Here is a 25,106-nt window from a genome sequence, read left to right as displayed (position 1 = left end):
GGAGCTTACTTCTACTTTGGATTACGTGAGTAGGAGGAGCTTATATCCTTCTCCCTGTTAAAACTGTTCATTATGGCCATAGGACAGGCCCCATGCGCTTAGCCACTGTTATTCTTTGAGTGTTGCCCTGGTTATGGATCTCTCGCGCTCCTCTGATGTTGCGCCTCAGGTGTTGCCCTGGTTACGGTCTTCCTGGGCTTTCATAGCGTCGTCCTTGAGGCGTTACCCTAATTACCCAAGTGTTGCTTTGGTTGCGCGTTTCTCCGACGCGCTTGCTCACTCCTATCGAGCCGAAAAAGAAAGAAAAAAATAATAAACGGGAAAGGCTGCCTGGGCTCGATTTGAGCTCAATTCACGCTGATACTACGGGCTTCTTTCTTTGGATTTCTTTCAAAGACACGACATTCTGGAAGAGTATTACTTGCTGTGTGCACATTGTTTCACTTGGGAACCTACTTGTACTGTGTTTTTCTGTTGACTTCTCATTCTCATTATATAAAAACATGTGTACTGTTTCCTATATATTTGTTACGGCAACGAATCCAAACATTGTACAGCCACCAGCTTTTTTACAGAAGGTGGGTAAGCCTGACATCAAATGGGCTGAATGGCTCCGCATTTTCGAAAACTATCTTGCAGCCATTGATGCCATGGAATATTCTCCTATTAGAAAGAAAGCTTTACTGTTTAATCATCTCGGTATTGCGGCTCAAAGGATCTTTGATCACTTACCAGTTATTCCATCCCCTGGTGGAGGCGATGTGATATGGAACTGTTATATTGAAGCGAAAGAGCGTATGATTAAGCACTATTCTGATGACTTGGATGTTTTACTTGAAAGATTTAATTTTGCTATGCGCAAACAATTGAGTGATGAATCAGTTAAGTATATCGCTAACTTAAGAGTATTAGCCGCTAAATGTGAATTTGGTTCAAGTACTGATGTATACATTCGTGATCAATTTGTGTTTTATTGCTTCCACAAAAAGATACAAGACAGACTTCTGTCATGCCATAATCCAACTTTGGAGGAAGTCATGGCCTTAGCTAAAGGAATTGAAAGGTCCATAATTACTTCCAAAGTTTTAGCTAATCAGAACAGCACCGTTGACCTTATTAGTGAGGATGGAGCTGTTTGTGCCATTCATAATAAATTGAGCAAACAGTCCAAGGCGAGGGTGGTAAAATCATCTAGACTATGTTTCCGTTGTGGCTCAAAATCTCATGTAGGTAATGACCCTTCCTGCCCGGCACTTGGGAAAAGATGTAACAATTGTCGGAAGTTGGGGCACATTCAAGCTGTGTGTCAGTCTCAACCCTCTAACAGGGGCTTTTAGTAAAGTTAAGATCAACAGTGTTGATGTTAATGACGAGGTCTCACAATGTTCCAACCAATTTTCTAAAATGTTATTGACTGTTGATTTTCCGGAGGGTCAGCAGTGTAGCAAAAAAGAGAAAGTTATAAAGGGGGCTGTGTGTGATGTGGTGATTCGTTCCCAAACTATTTCCGTTTTGGCTGATTCAGGGGCTCCCATCACCATTTTAGCTGATCACACATTTTTTAAGTTGTGGCAGGACTCTATCATTTTACAATCTCCCGATGTAGCTCCCAAGGCGTTTGGGGAACAAGACATTAACCTTTTGGGTTATTTTTCATCAGAGCTCCAGTGTCTCGGCAGAACTATTGTCACTAAAATGTATGTGGCTGTCAATGGGCGTAATATTGCAGTTTGGAAAGACCTGGCACGTTTGGGGATAATACTTCGCCCTGGACATGATGTTCCAGTAATTCTTGGTGATTTACCTCATTTATTTCCCTCAGATTCTGTATCTAATGTATGTATACCTAGCTGTACCACACAAAGCATGGTTGATTTGTTCCCAGAAGTATTTAAAGACCAAATTGGGAAGGTTCAGGGATATGAGCACTGCATTAAATTCAAGAAAGGTGCAACTCCTGTTATACACAAAGTAAGACCTATACCCCTGAGTGTAAGGGCAGACTTGAAGTCCTTATTGCAAAAACTTCAATCTTGGGATAATCACTCCTGCAGATTCCTCAGAATGGGTACCGCCCATTGTAATTACCAGGAAACAGAATGGCAAATTAAGGCTATGTGTAGACTTGAGGTCAAAATATTGTCGTAGATTGCCATCCCTTTCCACGCATTCAGGAAATGATTACGAATCTAGGCAACTCTAAAGTTTTTTTCTACCATAGACCTTCACTCTGCATACCACCAAATTCACTTGAGTGAACCTTCTCAGGATGTAACCACTTTCGTAACCCTGTTTGGAGCATTCAAGTATCTACGCTTGCCTTTTGGCCTTGCCTCAGCGGCAAGTGTATTTCAAAAGTTAATGGATGATTTATTTTCTGACTTGCTACAAGTCTTAGCTTTCCAAGATGACATTCTGATACATACAGTGGCAGAAAATTAACATGTGCAACTTTAAAAAAAGGTTTTATGTATTTTGAGAGACAAGGGTATGACGATAAAGCCTACTAAGTGCAAATTGTTGGTCAATGAGGTGGAATACCTTGGTCATGTCATTTCTGGAGAGGGTATCAGACCTAAATTTAGCAATGTGGATGCTCTTAGAAAGGCATGTCCACCCTCAGATAAAGATGCTTTAAAATCTTTCTTAGGACTCTGCGAATATTACGCTAGATTTGTTCCGGGGTATGCCATGGAGGTGCAACCTCTCAGATCACTACTTAAACAAGCATTTACAATGCGACGGGTCTCGCGTTTGCTCATGTTAGAGCTGATCGCGTTGTAAACTCTTAACTTCGAATTTTCACCTATCGGGCAAAAGTGCATTTATGTACATAACCCGAAAAAGTGAAATCAAGTACGTAAAGCGCTCGACTTCTGCCAAGCGAGATCGGGCTTGTAAATTAGAGAAAAAAAGTCCACGAGCCAGATGGAAAACAGCGAGCCTCGCATGTTTTCTGTACTTGGTCGCTGCGCTCGAGGAGGGCTAGCCATCGACTAATGAAAGCAAGCAGATTTTATTAGGGAAGCCCACGAACCAATCAAAAACACTGACGTGAAGTTGACAGGGCTCCGAGCCCTTTCCTAAATACAAAAGAGTCTCCCCGCGATACGCATGCGCGAGCGCATGCAACGCAGGCTCGACCCTAAAAAGGAACCAAATTTGAGTGGATAGATGAATTGAACTCTGTATTTGACAGAGTTAAAGATTTAGTTATTAATGCTCCTGCGTTACAACCCTTTAATCCCACAGGCACCCCGTTTATCATGGTGGATGCCAGCTTGGTTGGTATTGGTGCTGTTTTTGGCCAGTGGGTGAGCGGCTGCGAGAACACAGTTGCTTTCGCGTCCGGGATGTTAACTGAGGCAGAGAAACACTATAGTACCATTGAAAGAGAAGCTTTAGCTTGCGTATGGGCTGTTCAGAAGTTTAGGACATATATCTGGGGCATCAAATGTGTGGTTTTCACTGATCATAAACCTTTGGTTTATTTGTTAATTAAAATGGTGTGGGCAAAGCGTCAGCCCGTTTGGTTCGTATTCTATCCAAGTTGCAAGAGTACTATCTAGTGGTGAAGAACGTGCATGGAGGTATGAACTTCTATGTTGATTGTCTCGCTTGCCTTTACCCTATGATGCCTCATTAGAAGTTAACTCTGAACAGGAGTGTGTTGTAGCTCTGTTGGACATTTTGGCTGTGTCTAACAATCATATTTCTGAACAAGAATGGGTGACTTCAATGTCCACTGATTCTATCTTGTCCAAAGTACTAGAATTTTTGAAGTCCAAATGGCCTGCTGAAAGAAGTTTGTCTGGGGAACTTAGAGCCTTTTATCATGTGTCGAATGAACTCACATGTGAGAATGGTATTTGCTTAAGAGGTGATCTTATTGTTCCTCCTACCAATATTAGAAATAAGATTATCAAACTAGCCCATGATGGTCATTTCGGTATCTCAGCTACTTCCAGGAAGCTTAAGATGTCCTAACGGTGGCCTAATTTAGACAAACAAGTAGCTCGCAGTCCACACACCTTGTGGCTAGATGTGGAACCACTCCGGCACTCCTGATACAAGAACTCTGAGATTCTGGACTTCGAATAACTGTTTCACATAATTTATTTTCTAGCAAACAATTTGGAAGTGCGCACCACTGTTTATACACAGCCACAGATTTTCTTCATTAAAGTAGCTTCTTTTGTTAACAGATGTCCAGAATGCATTGTTTCGGATAAGCATTGGAAGACTGTCTCTAAGCCTTTGTATCCTGTTCCTTTGCCTGAGAAACCTTGGGATAAGGTTGCATTGGATTTCTCTGGGCCGTTTCACTTGTTACCAAGACGCATGAAATATCTGGTGGTGGTGGTAGACTATTTTTCCAAATGGGTCTATTATTCTTTCACTTCTGATGCAGACTCTGATGTAGCAATCAACATTTTGAGTAAGTTATTTAGATCAGAAGGGTCTGTTAGCACAATTGTTACTGATAATGGTTCAAATATTTTGTCTAAAAAATTTCTGGATTTCTTAACGCTACACGACATCAAACATCTTAGAGTAGCGCTACACAGTCCATCTGCTAATGGATTAGTAGAATGGGTCAATCGGATTCTTAAGGAAGATATCCAAACTTCCTTGGCATCTAATGTTGATACTGCAGAATTTCTGCAAGAAAATATTTGGGCATACCTATCCACCCCTCACTCAACTATTGGTTGTTCTCCGTTCAGACTACTTAGGGGAAGCAATCCCAGAACCAAACTGGTGCCATGGTGGATGTTGCATGCTCTGAGTGATTTTGTCAAGTCCTCTCAGTTGACTGTTGAGAATACCATGTGGAGTAGAGTCCTTGATAAACAACTGAAGCGGAAGTGTAATTTTGATCAGAGGTTTTCTACTAAACTAATTGATTTGAAAGTCAATGATTGGGTTTTACTAAAGAAACCTTTTAGGGTTAGGAAAGGGGAATCAAAATGTTGTTTTCCATCTAAAGTTCTTAAAGTTACTAAAGCTTCTGTATTACCAGAGGAACGTGGTTGGTGGAGCAGAAGTAGTGTGATTCCAATTAACCTAGAGCAGCTCGAAATTTTCAGGAACATGTCTCATTTAAGGCATAAAGAGGATTCAATGTTATCAACTGATCTAAAGAGTTCTGCCTGTGTTGGGTCTTTGAGGTGTTCGGATTTTGATTCCAATCACCTGTCTGACTCTGAGGATCTGGTTTTTGTTTCTAATCATCAGTCTGATTCAAATCTGGGTGGCGATAGACACATTGATGAGTCAGACTTCTAGATGTGTTACAACTCGAAGTTCGAGACAGGTTAAGTTACCTTCTAAATTTCGAGACTTTATTTTAGTTTAGAGCTTTATTGCTTTGTTTGTCATTATAAAGGAGGGAGGTGTTATAGTATGTACTTTATACCTTTATAGTATTCTTTATTGTATTATTGTATTTGTGTTATGACTTAAACTGTACTGGTTAATTACCTGTATGTGTTCCATGCACGCTCCTCTAATGGAACCTTTATCCATTGGTTGTTGCTCAGTGTTCTGGAGTACGGGCAGCTCTTTATTCAGTCGGCCGTTACTTCAGGATCTGAGAGCAGCTCCCAGTGTGGGTCCCTTATTTATGAAGAATAAACTCTTCATCTGGCTCCAGAGGAAATCGGCTTCTTGTCTTATTTTGGGGCACCCCACCACAGTATCTCTGCAGTATAGCTCAAATGTAGGGGGAAACCAGCCCACCCTTGCTTCAGAGAGTAGGGCATTTCAACCACTGAGTGATAGCTTTTTGCCATAGTGTGGGCACAAACGCCCTATCCATTCGGTATACACAAATCATTTGTTGGCAGAAAAGAACCATTGTGACCCTTGGTCTTGAAGAATAGTTGTGACCTGGGCCCAATAGAGTTGATGGGGAAGATTTCTGCAAGGGTTTGATAAAGGCATATGCCCACAGAAAAAGCACTAAAGAATGGAATTGTGACAGGCTGAGCAGAGGGGGTGGATTTGTGTTGTTGGGGAGGGTGTATTATATGAAACAAAGATTCCCTCCTACTCTCTCTATGTAGGAAATAGCCTTAGCTTCTATTTACAACTTCACACCTCTAGACGTCTTGCAAATTTTATTTTTTCTTATTGTAACGGCCACCCTTTCTCAAATTACATCAACTAAAAGGTGACTTTAAAAATCAGTAAAACGGTATTTAGCTAACCAGACACATCCATCCATGCAATAAAAATGAGAGCAAATAGGGGATACAAAACAACTGGATAAAACATAGAAATATATTTTAGTTTCTATTAGCTCATCACTTCCGCCACGTATCATTGTCCAGGAGAAAGTCCATTAAAGTTCAGTCCCAGTACTTAAAATCCCAAGGCAGCAGATAATCTCTGGTGACTGAGAGGGGGAACTTTGCTTGCCTTGCTAAGCTGTTGTCTGGCCCTTGAAAGATTACAAGATGAGCTCCTCTGAGCATCATAGGAATACCATCCACTTACTTCATCCCGACTTCTCAACTACTGGTTATGCAACGGCCTTAAGATGGGCCACCAGTGGGTTTTTTGGTTTGTCCGTGGTGTCACTGAGGTACAGACTTTAGGTGGGGAAGGGTTCTGGAATATCTGCCTCTTTACCACCTATTTGCCCCTACCATGCTACCGAGTAGCCTGTCCTTGAGCAACCAAGTTCCTTGCTTTCCCACTATATTCACCCTCCTGGGTTCTGTCCTAGTTGTCCTCATCGGGCCTTTCCAAGTGCCCCTTCACTCCAGCACAGAGATAGACCAACATGACGGAAGACACAATGACAATGCAACCAAACCACACAGGTTGCACCACATATAAGGTATGCAGGACAATAGTGCTCTGCATTTCGGCATATTTCCATTTAGCCTACAAGCCCCCACTGTCACCTTGGAGCAGGCCATTACAACCCCAACACCAACCTATACAACTCGACCAGAACAAAGTTTTAACCTACCCACAGCATTTACTGGGTCAGTTTTAATAGTCTAACATTAAGACGTCTTCCCTTCCAACTGTACAGTGTAGCATGACAAATGCTGGCCATGTTGGACATATGAAAGTCCATATTCCTTTTTTTTTTTTTTTTTTTTTGCAGCACTGCGTTGTATAGAAAAGGTGTAGCCATGCTGGAACTGTAAAGAAATAACTGCCCAACTACTGATATTTACTTATCTCCTGTTTGACATCAATCAACAGTACTGCAAATCAAGACCCCACTTACAATGGAAATTGCCTGCAGCACTCTTCAGCTGAGCTGGAAGGTTAGTGTGGCAACACCACCCGGCTGGCATTGGCTGGTGGTGAATAGAGGCTGCTTATCCATGACCATCTTGAACAACAGAATTTCAGGAGGCCAGAGAGAATAGTACACCATTTGCGAGGAGTGGTGATGAACCTTGATAGCCTTCCGCAGACGCCCTGCTTCCCAGCAGCACTCTTCGCCACATTTTAATTTGTTTTTTATTTTAATTTGTTTTTAGCAATCTTTAGCAATTAGCAGTTTAGCGTTTTATGTGACATTGCTGGTCCTAGATCACTTGTATACTCTCTGAGAAGTGGTGTCAGCTGTGCCCTGGAAACGGTTATGGATCATATATTAGTCTTACCTTCGAGTGGTGGTTCACCTGTTCTGATTTAGAGTTTTAAACTGAAGTGGTTTGCAGGAGAGGGCACAATATATTGGAGCAATGTATGATATTTTATCACTTACAATCTATCTTTTGTTCAGTAATTTTAAGTTTTCCATCGCTGTCTGCTCCATGACTGTGGTGCTCTCCCCGTGTCCATAGTCTGCTGTCTGTGGTGATTTCTCCTTTCCTGTGGCCTGCTGTGTGTGGTACTCTGTTTGTGAACGTGGTGCTCTCCCTCTGTGTCTGTTGTGTCCTGAAGTCCTGTGCCTAGAGCCCATAGTGTAGGATTGGTGGCCTTTGTGCCATAGGAGCCAGGTTCACCAAATTATTGTTGAGGCCCAGTTCACATGAGCAGTCGCAAGGGAATGTGATCTGACAAGCGTGTCCTGCAGGATGACTTTACTTGTGGGACAGTTATTAGTCATTTTAAATGCAGGTTGAATTAGTACACAACTGTTGTTGTGCTCATCACTAAATTAGACAAACAGCGCCACCATGTGGCAGACTGTCATAAGTGCTTGTGTTGACAATTAAGTGCCAGTGCTGAGAACCGGAAACCACCGGCTCAGTTTAAGCACTGTCTGACACCCTATGTCAGACTCCTTGGCAAATGCTGATCGCTCACCCATTGTCTTTCTGAGAGAAGGCATCTGTCAATACATGAGTCTCACACATGTTCACCTTATAAACAGATTGAAGGGTCCTGGCCTAATTCCTGTGCCCTTATCATAAATTTACTGGTGGAGCCCAAGCACCACAAGTCCTTACAACCTGCTGCATATGCTTTGTGCCCTCTCTTTTATGTTCTTCCTTTGCCCAATGTGCACGGCCTTTGATGCTGTCTGTGTGACAATAATGCCCTCTGTGTGTGCCTGTCTGGGATCAAGGTGCACAGCCTAAGGTGCATGGCTATAGTCTATGGTATGGGTTATGCGGTCTGTGGTGCTCTCCCTCTGTGCCCCTGGTGCCCACCAAGTTCGCTTGTGGGGCACTGCCTGTGTCCTTGGTACTCTCCTTGTGACGTGCTGCAGTTGTTTGAAATGTTTTGCCATTCGTCTATGTCTGGGAGTGGACACACAGTGCCTTTTGTATGCCAACTGTGGTGCTCTGTCTGTGGTTACAATGCGTTATCTGACACTATGCTAAGTTGCAGATATTTGTGATATGTGCCTGTGGTTCACCTTCCTTCTCTGAAGAGTTTTTGGTTTCATTCAGTATTCATAGCATCACCTTCCTCCTTTCTCGATTTTTTTGCAGTCTGGACGTCTGGTGGCATGGCATGTAGCTGCCCGTTCTCCTGGAAAAAGTGATTGAGGTGAGTATCGCTGCATAGCAGTGCTATACGTTGTATGAAAATGGTGGGGTGAGAGTCTCTAAAAGCAGAGTGGCTATCAACTCATAACAGTGAATCCTTTCTGGAGGTATGACCTATGTATCTAAGCATGTGGTTCCAAACTGGAATCCTGGGCTCCACGAACCATGTCACCCAACCAGTACGTGGGTGTTTCTATAAGTTTTTTTTTTTTTTTTTATTGCAACCAGCCATATCACACACCAATGAACCTATGGCTTAAAAAAGCTAAACCTATTGACTTTGCCAGTGTTTTTTTTTTTTTAACAGTACGAGATAAATGAGTGACAATGATTTTGTTGTGAATAATTTGAATTGCAACTAATTGTATTCTGGAAGTATGAGACAGTAAAGGAAACATTATTAAAGTCTGTAGAATTAATAGTCGTCCTCAGTGTTTCAATCACTCCAGTCCTCTCCTTCACATTACTTTGCAGTCTCTAACTCAGTTGGTCACTTAGAGGCATTTCTTCATTGGTTCTGAAATCCTCCGTCTGCATATCTCCCATGTCACATCGTTCCACTTCATCAATGACCTCCCAATCTGCCCTCCTGCTGCTTCTACATGTCATTCCTTCTGTAACATGCTTCACCGCCACTTACATACCCTCCTCACCTGTAAATGTATCAATTTCTTTTTCTTTGGCACTTTCAAAGTTTCAGCAGTTGTGTACCTCCTGAATGCCTTTTTTGCATAAATTGTTAACAAGGCTGGACCGGACATCAGTCATTTCCCTTGAAGGCTGGAAGGTTTGGGGGCCACTTTTGTTACTGGGTGGCTGTGCAGTAGTTTTAAAAGCACTGCAGAGTTCTTTGTTATCCAGCAGTTTTCAGGCAATGATAAAAGTGCCAAGTTAACTCTGGTGACTATTGTACCTGCTGGAGAGAGATCAGAGTTTTGTCTAGGGGCAGTTTGAACTCATCTAAGGTAGCACATAGGGTTAAAATGCCTGCTGCAAAGAACGTGTAGTATTCAGATCACAGAACAATATTTTATGTGCAGTGCTTAGTGGGATACTGCTTTTGTCACAGAGACCCTTTTGTTACTGTGTAGTTCATAAATTACAATCCTAATCTAGTACAGTGAGCTATGAACTGCCACCAAAGAGCAGCATTGATTATCCTAATGTTAAAAAAAAAAGTATAAAACAAATGAAATACACGTGAGAGAGGGGTCATGTTTCGATGAGAGACCCTGTTAGTGGGAGATGGTGAGGGAATCCTTGAAAAACTCCAATAAAGATTGCTGTATCCTGGTGCTCTGTAAGGTCATCATTTACTATGCTTTAAAAACAAATACAACTGAATATATAATGAAAAAGCATTTGCAATGCAATAGGTATCGCATTTGCGAGAGTTAGAGCAATCGGTGTTGTAAATGACAATAGGGGTCATTATGACCCTGGCGATCACTAGACCGCCAGGGTCGCGGCCGTACCACCGCCAAAGTGGCGGTCCGACAGCGACATTATGACCGTGGCAGCCGTGCAGCCTGGTGGTCCCGGCGGTTGTAATCCGCCAGGGCAGCACAGGGATTACGAGTCCCCATCCGCCAGCCTGTCTATGGTGGTAAACACCACCATGGAAAAGCTGGCTGTATGGGGGGCCCATGCACTTGGCATGGGCAGTGCAGGGGCCCCAATTCACAGCCCCATTGCGCATTCCACTGCCTGAATTTCGGGCAGTGGATTGTGTGACGGGTGCTGCTGCACCCACTGCACCGCCACATTGCCGCCGGCTCCATTAAAAGCCGGCTGCAATGTTAAGGCCCTCTTCCCCGCTGGGGCGGTGGGGAAGCCATAATAGGGCCGGCGAGCTTCAGGCCGCACAGGTGGCCTGATAGCGGGATGGCATTGCCGCTAATGTCATTTGAGGGCCAGTGTCTTTTACCTAAGTGTTTTGGTTTGGAGTGTAGTGGATGTATATGGTATGGAGTGGGATTATGTGGGTTGTACTGGATTTCTTAATTGTAGAATTGTGTGCAGTGGAATTGTGTGGAGTATATTTGGGTAGTGAAATTATGTGGCGTGGTGAATTACAGAAGCGATCAAAGGAGTTGTTACTGAGTATACCTGATGCAAGAAGCAGCAGCAAACATGGTTGTAGTTATTTATACCCTGATGGGGGACCCTTTGGTAAAACCATGCTGCCACGCTGTTCTTTTTAGAGGAGGAGGAGGCAACTGATCTCAGCATGAACAAGTCATAGCAGGGGCCTGTTATTTCCAGTGATCCTTACAGAGGTTCGACAATAAGGCCTGTAGACCGCCAGTACAGCGGCTAGATAACATTCAGTTCGCTTCTGGGGGGTTTGTGTTTCCTGTCTCGGTTTTGTTTTGTTTTGTTTTGTTTTGTTTTGGGAACAAGATTCATTCCTAAACCAAGAAATGTCCGGGTAATTATCTGCACAAAACGTAGCAAGCCATTCCAGCATTTTAACCTTCCAAGTCATATTTCATAGCCGTGTGGCTTGTGTCTTTGAACTTTAATCTCAAGCCAAGGGTGCAGCTATCAGTGGTGCAGCCAGTGCAGTGGCACCAGGACCCAGAGCTCCAAGGTACCTGCAAGTCCACTTAGCGAGTTCAGATTTGTTTTTTTTCACTAGTGCTTGCCAAGTACCTTTCTCTTTGCTCTTCTAGGACGAAGTGAGTGTTGGGAGCTTGGGCAATGTAACTGAAAGCAAAACAGGCCTCTGTCAAGCGCTGCAATCCCCAGATGTGGACGGGTGCAGCTCAGCTATCCTGACCTGTTTAACACTACCTACTTGTGAAGTTGCTGGCTGGACACTTCTGCAGCAACCACCTCAAGCTTCAAGTCATAGCCTTCTTGCATAGTTCCAGCCCAGAGAGAGGACAGGCAGCGGTCACAGAGCATAGCTTTCAACAGTGCAGCAGGTGTTATGGCACAAGTGCCCATGGCTGTGCGGGGTCCACATCACATCGTTTAAATAATTAAATTTTACCTTTTTTTTTTACTGTCAATCAGGGCATTGGGGGCCCAATTTCCTTGCTTGCATTAGGGTCTGTGGCATCTTTGGTAACCCACTGTCTATTGATCTAGTTAAATATCCCGAAATATGTATAAACCTTTGGCCTGGCCTGGTTATCTTACAAAGAAATCGGTTGAAGGATTTCTGATGGCATAAGAGAGGTTGACGAGCGGGTATTGGCCTTAAATATAATATTTGAACAAAAGTCCAAACCTAACATTTCGTCCTTTTCCACGCTTCTAGATATGTCTATTTTGTTCAGTCTTTTTATGTTACTAATAAACGGTAGCCACTGAGTCCATGTTTCTGTTGCTAGGCCTGCTGCTAAATATTTTATTTTGCCTAATTGCCTTTTAAGTTCCTGCTGTTGCAGTGTGTTGAAAAAGACTGTTGTGTGTGGTTATACATCACATGTATATTTTCAGTGATTTTATCATTTTCTTTGGATTATTTTCTTTTTATGAAATATTGCTGATTTTATGCTTGTGATTTAATAGTGATAGTAATAAACTGTTTATGCTGACGTTTGATGTTCCTCTTTGTGGGCTTAGAAGCCACGTATTTTATACTGTGCATATAAGAAACAAAAAGACCCAAGGTATAGCGGACTGTAGGAAGGAATGTTCTTCGTGTGACATTCCTTACCAGAATACTTTATATGTAATCAGTATGTTATGTTTGCATTGAGGGCAGTTGGATGGAAATCCTTGTTCTAAAGGCCGCGTTCTGAGGATTCTTCATGTACACTCATTAAGAAATACATGGATATTGCAGATTATTTACCGGAGAAAAATATTTTAACAGTGGTGCCGGCTATAGCTCTCTCCAGTATTTGCTCTTGCGCAGTTCCTGTTCATTCATTTATAAATTCTACTTTTAAAGAAGATATTGCAATACAGATAACAAAAGTGATGCCAGCTAGAGAACCAAACAGCAGCAAAATCTGATACAACTAATGTATTCAGGTGAAGTATAATACTAGCGTCATCGCCGCATCCTAGACTGATTATTCAACATGGACACCTGCACAGTCGCAGTGTTAATTTATGTTGATCTCTGTGCCCTTGTAAAACATGGTATGGAATTTTGCTGTATTTACCCGACTAGATCAATAATACAGACATAGCTTTAAGCATCATTTAAAACTCTCCATGTGAAGGACCCAGAGCATTTCTGTGGCACGCTGTCCTCTCGATTCCAAGCGCGCCCTCATAACTTGTTCACACGCAAACTTACGTTCTACCTTAGCGCGACCCAGGACCAGCAACACGCACCCGGCGCAGGACAACTGGTGTACTTCATATGTTGCAACGCAATCACCTTTGTTTCAAAGCTTTATTGTGCAACAAGGGAATGTTGTCTTCACTTAAAACTTGAAGGAAACAACACTAGTCTGCAAAGAGAGCATCCTGTGCCGGATAGCGCTGGAGTTTATCTCCTGCTGCTCTTTGGCATCTCTGCTCCCTTCTCCTCGGGTCTGCCCTGTTGGGGAGTGACAGTTCTCATGTATGGCAGGAGGAGATTGGGAGATTGTCCGAGGTTGGTATGCTCAGGGTTCATAATGGGGCTGGGAAGACATGAACGCTGGGCGGGAGAGAGTCCGGGAGGGCATGGAACAAACAGAGCAGGAGGTGCAGTAAGGATGGGCGTGGGCTAGGAATCCGACCCGCAAGCTCTACGATAGCTATTTTGAAAACAAGAAATTGGGGTGCTGCCCTAAAACATGAAATGTGGCGCTCTTGTAACTAAAACGTAGGCGCACGCCTGCCATTGTGAAACCTGAAGCGCAGCAGCTATGAAGCAGGTGCTGTGCTGATAAGCAGCAGTAACATAACAAATGTGACTTGTTTACGGCAGAGTTCAAAGACAGCTGTCCTCTTCAGTTAAGATGAAAGATCAAAGTAGAACCTGAACACAGCTTAAAATGGTGAGCAGTGTATTTAGATAGTAGTTGGTCCGATCCTCTGGGAGGAGACCAAAAAGAAAAAAGGTGGGACAAAGAGTAAAATTACCCAGTAGCAAGCAAGGATTTTTAAAAGACCCTGGCATGCACAAATTACAAGAGTTGGTGGAGCTGAACCTCACAAACCATCTACAACAGGTCTCTAAGTAACAGCGCAAGCGCTGTCTAGACTCAACCTAAAAACCATCTACAACAGGTTGCTAAACGACAGTGCAAGCGCTGTTTAGGCTCAACGAAAAATGTATTGTAGAATGCACATTTGTGCCATTTTTTTCCCAAATTTACTTGGGGGAAGAACCCCAGAAGCCCCACTGTAATGGTCAGGCTTGCTTACTATGCACCCTATGAGGACTGGTCTGACAAAATTTGCTAGGGCTGCCTTGGGTTCCTATTCTGGCCCCGATTGGTAATCACAGTTGACAAACACGTGACTATTTTTCAGTGTTCTCTGCGGAGAAGCAAAGGATTGGATGCTTATATAGTCTTAGCAAATCCTTACTATCTTCAAATTCGGCTCCAGAGCTTCAGTTGTAACCTGTCATGAACACCCCCTCACAACGTGCGCTCACACAGACACCTAGAAACGAACAGTTCAAAGTATGTGTAATGCAAGAGTCAAATGTTGCATGAAGAAGAAACTACAGAAGCACCGCATCGGGGGAAAAAAGCAAATAATTTTAAAGAACGAACGACAAAGTGAAAAATGCGAATTATAAATTGGTATTGCATCGCTGACATGAAGTACCGGAAGTTTTTTTTTTTTTTAATATAATGAATGTTGACAAATTGATAAATGCTTTTGCGGCAAAGATAAGGACATGAACGCAGGGCCCGTTGAGGATAATTTTAAAAAACATTTTTTAATAATTGCCGGGTCTGAGACCCGCTCCACTTTAAGCTCTGCTGCACTACTCCATTTTGTCCCACCACGTATTAGTAAATTTATATCGGTGGAACTTTCCATACAATTGCATCTGTCCACACCCTCTGCCGCCTCTTCCCTGAACACCTCTCCACAGCCTAGCCCTCCAGTGTCCCTCGATGTGTAAGTAATGCGTGTTAGCCTACTGCCCGGCCTGCCCCTTCACCCGAGAGTAATTATTATATAAAATAACGTTTGCACAGCACATGGTTCTTTTCAGCGGTTATAAAAATCTCTACAGCCGTGGGCGGCCTATCCCTATGAGGGTAATTTGCATTACAACATCTCTCTCGAGCCGTCCCTCTGTCTGAAAGTAATTCACATTTTCACGGCGCGTCTGCCCTCCTCCCAGTGAAAAGACCCTCCCTGAACAACCCCAGTGCACCCGCCCTCCTTGGTAGTGATTCCTCTTATCAGAGCATCTCCCCGCAGCCTCAGCCTGCCCCTCCCTGCGAGAATAATTCACGTTATAAAAGTATTTTTTCAGAGCGCCGTCCTGCCCCTCCCCGGATATACTTCTTGTTAGGAGACGAGAACATTCCCGTATTACATCACTCCGCAGCTTCAAGGTGCTCGTCGTGTGGGTGCTTCCCGAGCCAGACACCCTTGAAGCCCTGTCAGTGTGTGTACGGTCGGCGAGGCCATGTCACCGCGAAGAGAAATGTCGTGGATGGGGGCGGGGTAGTGGAGTGGGGGACATTCCAAGCCTCAGGTGCTTTCATTCCATGTGCGGACAGGCACAGAGCGGAGTAGATGTTTTTAAACCTGGGCCTTCGCCTCACCCTCCCCTTGGGACTCCCTGTACCGTGTTAAAGTGGCGGGGAGAGGGGGTTTGGGTGGAATTGTTGATGCACCATTCGTGCCTCCATCCACAGTTTCCCTACGCTGCAGGAAAACAATGTTTTTGTATTTTTATTTCATTCCTGTTTGTACACCGTTTGTTAGCAAGACTATGATAGGGTGAGTTGGAATGGGCCAGAGCTCTGCAGTATATCAAAACAGATCACAAAAGTTTCCACAAAGTGGGTAACGACGCACACTGAGGGAAAAAGTACTAAGAAAAAGGTTATTTTGCACCGGTTTCTTAAAGAGAATAAGACACATCAAAGATAATAACGGGCATGATGAAGAAGAAAAATTGTATGCTTGAGAGAAGCCAAAAAAACTGGTGGGAAACGCCCCATTAAACAGATTTGATTTCAAAGACAGCCGAAAAAGGTGCAAGGAAAGGAGCATTCACTAAGAAGGTGGGGCATTAATACTACACCCAGGGGCAAGAATGGCAAAAGATTAGGAGGGGGCACACAGACAGGGGAAGGGGGGAGCAATTCATTCTTCTCTTCTATCTTCTGCCACAAAATGAAACTATTACTCTCCCGTGCAGTTTTGCCGCCGTGTCTTGTCGATTCAGATATTGTGCATTATTTCACCTATTTGTGTTTGGCCTCGGAAAAGCATTAGTAATAACATTTTTGGGGCATCTACCGTACCTCGTTGTAGTTGGTATAAAATGCCACACCCCCATTGACAGTAAATATAGGGTGGCCAGAGATTAAATGACCATTGAGTCCATGCTCCTCATCTGGAGTGGCTTTACTTTGTGCTCCCTCTGTCCCTACAGCGAGTCATTGCTACCACCTCAGAATCAAGCAATCTCTCAGTCATGACTTGTAGAGCACAGCTAATCACCCGTGAGAGAATTCAGGCGCTGAGGATCTTGCTTCAGGGGCTCAGTCGAATAGCCAGGTCTTGAGTCCCTTCCAGAAATCAAGAAGCAAGGGTGAAGTCCCAAGGTGAAAAGAGGGGTTGTTCCAGGACTTGGCTCAAGGTTAGAGTGGGAAAATCCTCCACTGCGGGTTCAACGGATGTGGGGGTGTGAGCAAAGTGGACGGAGGCGGAGCAAAGTTGTCTGGAGGGTTGGTGGAAGTTCATGCAACAGTTGATGCATGCTGGTCCTTTGTTGTGCTGGGCTTTGTATGTGTGGATCAGTATCTTGAAGTGGCATCTCTGCTGAAGGGGGGGGGAGCTAGTGGAGCTTCCTGAGGTGGGGAATGATGTGGGTCCACTTGAGGAAGTCGAGGATGAGTGGCCACAGAGTTCTGTATGGTCTGTAGTCTCTTCAGGAGGTGCAAGTTGATTCCTGCATAGAGTGCATTGTCATAGTCCAGACGGCTGGTGGCTAGGGCTTGTGTGACGGTCTGTCTGATGTTGACCGGGAGCAATTTGAAGATCTTGATGAGCATACAAAGAGTGAAGAAGCATGCAGAGGAGACTGGGTTGATCTGTTTTTTCCCCGGTGAGCTTGCTGATCAGGATGATGTTGTGGGCATTGTATGTTGGTGTGGGTGAGGGATCCGATACAGAAGGCCACCAGGAGTCGTTCAACAGAGAGGCGTTCCCGAAGATCAGTACTTCTGTTTTTTCTGAGTTGACTTTCAGGTAGTTGTTTTTCATCCAGTCTGCAATGCTCATCATGCACCTGTGGAAGTTGACCCTCATGGTGGAGGGCCCTTCGATTAGCGAGAGGATGAGCTGGATGTCGTCAGCGTAGGATATGATGTTTAGTTAGTCCATGGGTTATGATGATGTGGGGCGGGGGGGGGGTCATGTATGTGTTGAACATGGTGGGGCTGAGGTAAGAGCCTTGAGGGACCCCACAGATGATGCTTTTGTGTTTGGAGTTGTAGGGAGGCAGGCATATTCTTTGGGTTCTTCTGGCGAGAAAGGAGGTGATCCATCTTAGAGTGTCTCCTTGGATTCGATGTGGTGGAGTTTCTTGATAAGGGGGTGGTGGGGTGTTGAATGCTGGTGAGAAGTCAAGGATCAGGGCTGCAGTTTCTCGGTTAAGGAGGGCTCTGATGTCACTGGTGGCAGCAATGAGGGTGGTTGCGGTACTGTGGTTGGTGCGGAATCCAAACTGGTATATGTCTAGAAGGTTATTCTCTAGGTGTTCAGTAAGTTGGCGTTGATGGCTTTCTCAAGGTCTTTGTTGGAGAAAGAGAGAAGGAAGATGGGATGGACGTTCTTCAGTTTGCTGGGGCTGGTGGATGGTTTCTTGATGAGGGGTTTGACTTCATCCTATTTCCATTCATCGGGTAAGGTGGCTGTGGCGTTGGATGCATTGAGGATGGTGGAGAGTTTGTTGCTGATCATCTTGCTCCCAAAGTTGAAGATATGGTGGGGGCAGGAGGTAGTTAGTGCTCCTGAGTGGACAGAGTTCATAATGGCTTTGGTGTTTTGAGTGTTGAGAGGGTCCCAGGTGGCTAGCAGATGGTTGGGGTTCGCCTCTTTGGGACTGGATAGGCTCAGGATGTCTGTGGCGGTAGGTTGAGTCTCGAAGTTTTTGTAGATGTTGGAAATCTTGTTATGGATGAAGTCTACCACGGAGTCGCAGAGTTCCTGGGAGGGGGTGTGTAGGAAGTTGAGTCTATATGATATACCAAAATGAGATATACCATGCAAAGATTCCAGAGGTTCCCATACTAGTGGACAGGAGCTTTCTCTAGCAATTCCAAGGTGCTCTTTTGGGGGGTAGTGTGGTTGTGCAGCCTTAGGCCTATCAGATTAGACATCTGCAAATACACACACAGTCAATTAATGAGATACCCGACGCAAGAAGGAGATTAGCACCAATTTACAAAAATAATAAATATCTTTTATATATATTTAGGTACCGGAATCAATACGATTAGGTAAGTACTTCTTGCAAGAAAAATCTTTACAGTTTTGAAAATTCGACAGTGCAATTTTTGGATGCTGCAATGTTATCCTACGGAGAGAAAAACAAGCTCTGCATTCGGGTGTAGTACATTGTCTTATGGGAGCAAACTTTTAGACTTAAGATAAGTACCAGGACCACACCAACAGGTCACACCGGGTAGTAATGTGGTGGCGGGTGCAGGGGCATAGTACGGCGTTGGGTGCCCAATGTAAGTCGATGGGCATCGATGTGGTTGAAAAGAGGCTTCAGTTTTGGACTGGTAGTCCAGTCGAGGTGAGCCAACAGGGGAGTTCAAGTCTTGAGATGCTTTGGGGTGGAGGGACACCTTCGGTCCTCTTCTTTACTGGCCCAGGGCAACAGGTGCATAGGTGTCCTGAGACATCTAGTTTCTCCACCTGAAGCACTTGCAGTTGATTGGGCTGCGCACAGAGGCTGCAGGCGGCATTGGTGTGTCCACAGTGGACAAGTCCAAGGCAGCTTTGTCTCAGGAGGGCTGTGGGCCTGCAATGGCACCATTTGCCCACTTCACCTCTGGCTAGCCAGCACAGATGCAGTGGTGCTTTCAGGTGTCAGGGTTTTGCAGTCGGAGTCCTCTTGTGGTTCCTGCAAGATGCAGGGAAGCAGCTCCTCTGCTCCACAAGAGTTCTTGTGCCTTTGTCGAAGGCAGGAAGGCCTCCCAGGATGTTGGAGACACAACAGCTTACAGGACGAGTCAACTTTGGTGCAAATCGGCAGAAACAGTAGACAGGCCAGCAGGGCTGGGACCAAGTCAGGTGCTTCTAGCTCAGGCTTTGCTATTGCGGCTCGTGAGTGTCCTCTTTCATAGGTCTGCAGGAATCTGATTTCCTGGTGCCAGGGGCTCCCCTAAATACTGAATTTTGGTGTGTTTAGGGGAGTGTAAGGTAATAGCTAATGGGCTACTTACCCTTGGGGTAACTACGGCCCCTATATGACACTTCCTGTGGTAAGTGGACATAATCCTGTCCCAGAGTTCCTACATCTGCCAAAACCAAGATGTCAGATTTCTAAATGTGGGGTCCATATCGGGCAGTTCACATTGGGCGTGGCACTGACCTGAGGGTTGGACTCACCTCTCTGAATACTACATTTCCCCCTGTCCTGGTTCCAAATGGGCCCTTTATCAGGGAGTTCAGAATCTCTCCTTTGAGTGAAGCCAGATCTGCATACCAAGGGTGGTGGGCTTCTTTGAACCACCCCCTCCTGCCTTGGAATGCAGATTTGCAGGTCATCCCGTTGGGTGGGCTGTGTAAACACTTCGTCCAGAACAGGTTTTGTCTCTGATCGCCCAAGAGCAAAGGCTTTCACCCTAGCGACCAGAATCTTTTCTGTTGGTGGCAGGCTAGCTAAAACTAGTCAGTCCCCACAATGTTAATTGGTAGGTTTTCAGGGGGGGCACCTCTAAGGTGCTCTCTGGGTGCATGTATTAATAAATCCATCACTGGCATCAGTGAGGGTTTATTAATACGAGATGTTTGATACCAAACATCCCTATTTTCAGTGAAACCATCATGCACCTGGGGAACTCGTATTGACAAGTGTCCAGCTCCTGCACTTAAGATGGATTTCTCGTTCAATCACTATGTCTAAGAATCAACAAAGACGAGGGTCGTGGCCGGCTACTAGGGAAGATTGTTGCACTGTAGAACAGCGTACAGTGGCCGCCGGTAATAATCCCCCATCACCCAGCATAAATCCGGCCCCACGATGGACAGCAGACGGGAGAGAGTTATTTCTGTTCCTGTGGCACCAATGAAGCCCTTTTAGGCCACTGTCTGCCCGCTGTGCACACCCGAGCGGTGTCGAGAAACAAAATGGCCTAAAAGGGCCTGAAAGAGAGAGCTTTTGGGCGGCCTAGCAGTGGTGCCGGGCGGCCACCGAATAGGTGGTGTAGGAGGCCAAACAGGGATTGCCCCCATGGAGACAACCGACTCTCTGGGCCTCCTTCCAGGTAGCACTTGTGTTGGAGGAGGTGCAGCCCTACCAGCAGGTAAACAGGAACCCTGCATGACTCGGGCCGAGGCGGCCTGTGTGGTTGCCGGAGTTCCTGCACCTCAGTGCCCTGATAGCTGAGCCTGTACTGTGGATGGATGCAGGACCCTTCTTCCCCTGCAATAATAGTGGAAGCCCCCCCGACCATTGCTGCAAGGGTGGCCCTGTTAGCCATTTGGTGGTTAAAACACTCGAACCTGATTGCTCACCACCACCCCCCTTGCGTGAAGCTTGGTGTTTGGGGGGCAGGGGGGTCGGGCCTCAGTGGTTCCTGTGGCTACACCCCTGCCTAAAGCACAGCAGCCACCTAGGTGAGCAGCTCCTGCATCGAGTCCTGGGACCCCACGTCCTAGCATTGTGATGTGCAAACGCCGGGTAAGCAGACTCCTGGAAGAACCTAAAAAGATGCAACGCCGGGTAAGCAGACTCCTGGGTTAACCTAAAAAGATGCAACTTTCCACTACAGAACGGCCCATGAAGAGGTAGGCCATGGCATTGGAGGCTCAGAGTTCAGTCCCACAGTCAAACAGACCTGTGGTGGCTAAGTGGCTTGATTCTGTGCTCCTTGTGGAGATGGTAAGGGCGTTGGGTGGCTCTGGGTGGGGGAAACTGACAAGCTGCTAGGAGCTCATATAACAGCCCCAGGCAGCCGGCAGGGATTATCTCAGACGCAAACTCAGAGTGCAAGCCGAGGGGAAAACATGGTTCTTCTCTTCACCTGACAAAACATGGGGCTGGTTGAAGCGCTGGAAGAAGGCTGGAAGACACAGTCCTTGAGCCTGTTGGGAAAGCAAACAGAATGGTCGTGATAGTACGGAGACTGAACCGGATCGAGGCCACCGTCAGGACACAAATGTCTCCTCACCACCGGGACAACTAGTGATTACACAAGCCGAACTTGCACTTGCCGTTCGAGACATACTGCTGTCCAACATGGAACAGTGATAGCAGCTGTACAGGAAGTCTCTGCTGCTCATTTCCACCCCACCCCACCACAACTCCACAAGTTCAATGGTGACTTGATTATCTTTGGTAAAACCTCTTTCTTTACTTGTTTGGATAGTAGGCGGACATGGTCTCACGTGGCCACATCCCCAGATGTTGACTATGTTATGATGGGGCAACAGGTGCTCTGCTCAGTTAGGGGGTGGTTTTATTCCTGCTAGGCAGGGTGACAGGGTTGGGGGGTTTGTTTGATGGGAAATATTTCTCTGTTTTGTTTTAAAATACACTGTGCAAAATCAGCTCCAAAGTTTATTTCGCGAACCTCCTGAACATATCAGACCCCTTTCCCTCCCTCTGCAATTTTCAGCTCCTAGTTAGACACTTATGGCTTAGCCTATAAAACATGTGTCTTTAAACTGGGGGCTGGGCCCCCCTCGGGGGCATCAAGTGATCCCAGAGGAGGCACCAGGCTCTGGCCAAAAGAAGCATTATGCAGATAACAGTGGTTTGTTTTAAGCAGAAAAACACATTTATTACATTTTCAAAAAGGTAACAGAAATTAACTGCAATGTTTAAATAAGTCTAGACATATTTAAACGTTGCCAACTTAATAGAATAATTGTGAAAAATTCTTGGGAGCTCTGCATTAAAAAGTTTAAAAACCACTGCTATAAAAAGCTCCCACCCTCAGGATTCTTTCGTGGAATGTGTAGGAGGCTGGCCTGGTTTGTAGTGGGTACCAAGGGGTACTTACACTATGCACCAGGTCCAGGTATCCCTTATTAGTGTAGAAGAGGTGTCTAGCAGCTTAGGCTGATAGAAAAGGTAGCTTAGCAGAGCAGCTTAGGCTGAACTAGGAGACATGCAAAGCTCCCACTATACCACTGGTGTCATATGCACAATATCATAAGAAAACACAATACACAGATATGCTAAAAATAAAGGTACTTTATTTTTATGACAATATGCCAAAAGTATCTCAGTGCATATCCTCAGTATGAGGATAGCAAATATGCACAAGATATATGTACACAATACCAAAAATATGCAGTAATAGCAATAGAAAGCAATGCAAGCAATGTACAGTCACAATAGATTGCAATGAGAGCACATAGGTATAGGGGCAACACAAACCATATACTCCAAAAGTGGAATGCGAATAACGTATGGACCCCAAACCTATGTGAGCTTGTAGAGGGTCGCTGGGACTGTAAGAAAACAGTGAGGGTAGAAAAATAGCCCACCCCAAGACCCTGAAAAGTAGGTGTAAAGTGCACCTAAGTTCCCCAGAGAGCACAGAAGTCGTGATAGGGGAATTCTGCAAGGAAGACCAATACCAGCAATGCAACAACGATGGATTTCCAGACGAGAGTACCTGTGGAACAAGGGGACCAAGTCCAAGAGTCACACTAAAGTCGTGAGTGGGCAGATGCCCAGGAAATGCCAGCTAAGGGTGCAAAGAAGCTGCCACCAGATGGTAGAGGCTGTGGATTCTGCAAGAACGAAGAGGACTAGGAACTTCCCCTTTGGAGGATGGATGTCCCACGTCGTGAAGAAGCTTGCAGAGGTGTTCCCACGCAAAAAGACTGCAAACAAGCCTTTCTAGCTGCAAGGGTCGCGGTTAGGGTTTTTGGATGCTGCTGTGGCCCAGGAGAGACCAGGATGTCGCCAATTGCGTGAGGAGACAGAGGGGGTGCCCAGCAAGATAAGGAGCCCTCACAGAAGCAGGCAGCACCCGCAGAAGTGCCGGAACAGGCACTACGAAGAAGAGTGAACTGGAGCTCACCCGAAGTCACAAAAGAAGGTCCCACAACACCGGAGGACAACTCAGGAGGTCGTGCACTGCAGGTTAGAGTGTCGGGGACCCAGGCTTGGCTGTGCACAAAGGAAATCCTGGAAGAGTGCACAGGAGCCGGAGCAGCTGCAAATCACGCAGTACCCAGCAATGCAGTCTAGCGTTGTGAGGCAAGGACTTAGTTCCACCAAACTTGGACTGAAGAGTCACTGGACTGTGGGAGTCACTTGGACAGAGTTTCTGAGTTCCAGGGACCACGCTCGTCGTGCTGAGGGGACCCAGAGGACCGGTGATGCAGTCTTTTGGTACCTGCGGTTGCAGGGGGAAGATTCCGTCGACCCACGGGAGATTTCTTCTGAGCTTCTAGTGCAGGGAGGAGGCAGACTACCCCCACAGCATACACCACCAGGAAAGCAGTCGAGAAGGCGGCTGGATCAGCGATACAAGGTTGCAGTAGTCTTTGCTACTTTGTTGCGGTTTTGCAGGCGTCCAGAGCATTCAGCGGTCGATTCCTTGGCAGAAGGTGAAGAGAGAGATGCAGAGGAACTCTGATGAGCTCTTGCATTCGTTATCTAAAGAATTCCCCAAAGCAGAGACCCTAAATAGCCAGAAAAGGAGGTTTGGCTACTTAGGAAGGAGGATAGGCTAGCAACACAGGTAAGAGCCTATCAGAAGGAGTCTCCGACGTCACCTGCTGGCCCTGGCCACTCAGAGCAGTCCAATGTGCCAGCAGCACCTCTGTTTCCAAGATGGCAGAGGTCTGGAGCACACTGGAGGAGCTCTGGGCACCTCCCAGGGGAGGTGCAGGTCAGGGGAGTGGTCACTCCCCTTTCCTTTGTCCAGTTTCACGCCAGAGCAGGGCTGGGGGATCCCTGAACCGGTGTAGACTGGCTTATGCAGAGATGGGCACCATCTGTGCCCATCAAAGCATTTCCAGAGGCTGGGGGAGGCTACTCCTCCCCAGCCCTGACACCTTTTTCCCAAGGGAGAGGGTGTAACACCCTCTCTCTGGGGAAGTCCTTTGTTCTGCCTTCCTGGACCAAGCCTGGCTGGACTCCAGGAGGGCAGAAACCTGTCTGAGGGGTTGGCAGCAGCTGCAGTGAAACCACGGGAAAGGTAGTTTGGCAGTACCCGGGTCTGTGCTTGAGACTCTGGGGATCATGGGATTGTCTCCCCAATGCCAGAATGGCTTTGGGATGACAATTCCATGATCTTAGACATGTTACATGGCCATGTTCGGAGTTACCGTTGTGACGCTATACATAGGTAGTTAACTATGTATAGTGCACGCGTGTAATGGTGTCCCCGCACTCACAAAGTCCAGGGAATTTGCCCTGAACAATGTGGGGGCACCTTGGCTAGTGCCGGGGTGCCCACACACTAAGTAACTTAGAACCCAACCTTTACCAGGTAAAGGTTAGACATATAGGTGACTTATAAGTTACTTAAGTGCAGTGGTAAATGGCTGTGAAATAACGTGGACGTTATTTCACTCAGGCTGCAGTGGCAGGCCTGTGTAAGAATTGTCAGAGCTCCCTATGGGTGGCAAAAGAAATGCTGCAGCCCATAGGGATTTCCTGGAACCCCAATACCCTGGGTACCTCAGTACCATATACTAGGGAATAATAAGGGTGTTCCAGTATGCTAATGTGAATTGGTGAAATTGGTCACTAGCCTGTTAGTGACAATTTGTAAAGAGAGAGCATAGCCCACTGAGGTTCTGGTTAGCAGAGCCTCAGTGAGAGAGTTGGGC

General features: G+C 45.8%; 1 protein-coding gene across 4 annotated transcripts in view; it reads left to right on the top strand.

Moving 5' to 3' along the window:
* MRTFA (myocardin related transcription factor A) overlaps positions 1 to 25,106 on the top strand; it is a 231,153-nt gene that overhangs the window by 5,128 nt on the left and 200,919 nt on the right. For all 4 annotated transcript variants that reach the window (XM_069231149.1, XM_069231148.1, XM_069231151.1 and 1 more), the window contains exon 2: positions 8,916 to 8,973. The gene's annotated coding sequence lies outside the window, so the exon portion shown is untranslated. The remainder of the gene's footprint in view (positions 1 to 8,915; positions 8,974 to 25,106) is intronic.

Source organism: Pleurodeles waltl, chromosome 4_2 (assembly GCF_031143425.1).
Source record: "Pleurodeles waltl isolate 20211129_DDA chromosome 4_2, aPleWal1.hap1.20221129, whole genome shotgun sequence".
Classification (NCBI taxonomy): domain Eukaryota; kingdom Metazoa; phylum Chordata; class Amphibia; order Caudata; family Salamandridae; genus Pleurodeles; species Pleurodeles waltl.
Note: the sequence above shows the minus strand (reverse complement) of the source record. Positions and strands in the feature narration are given on the sequence as shown.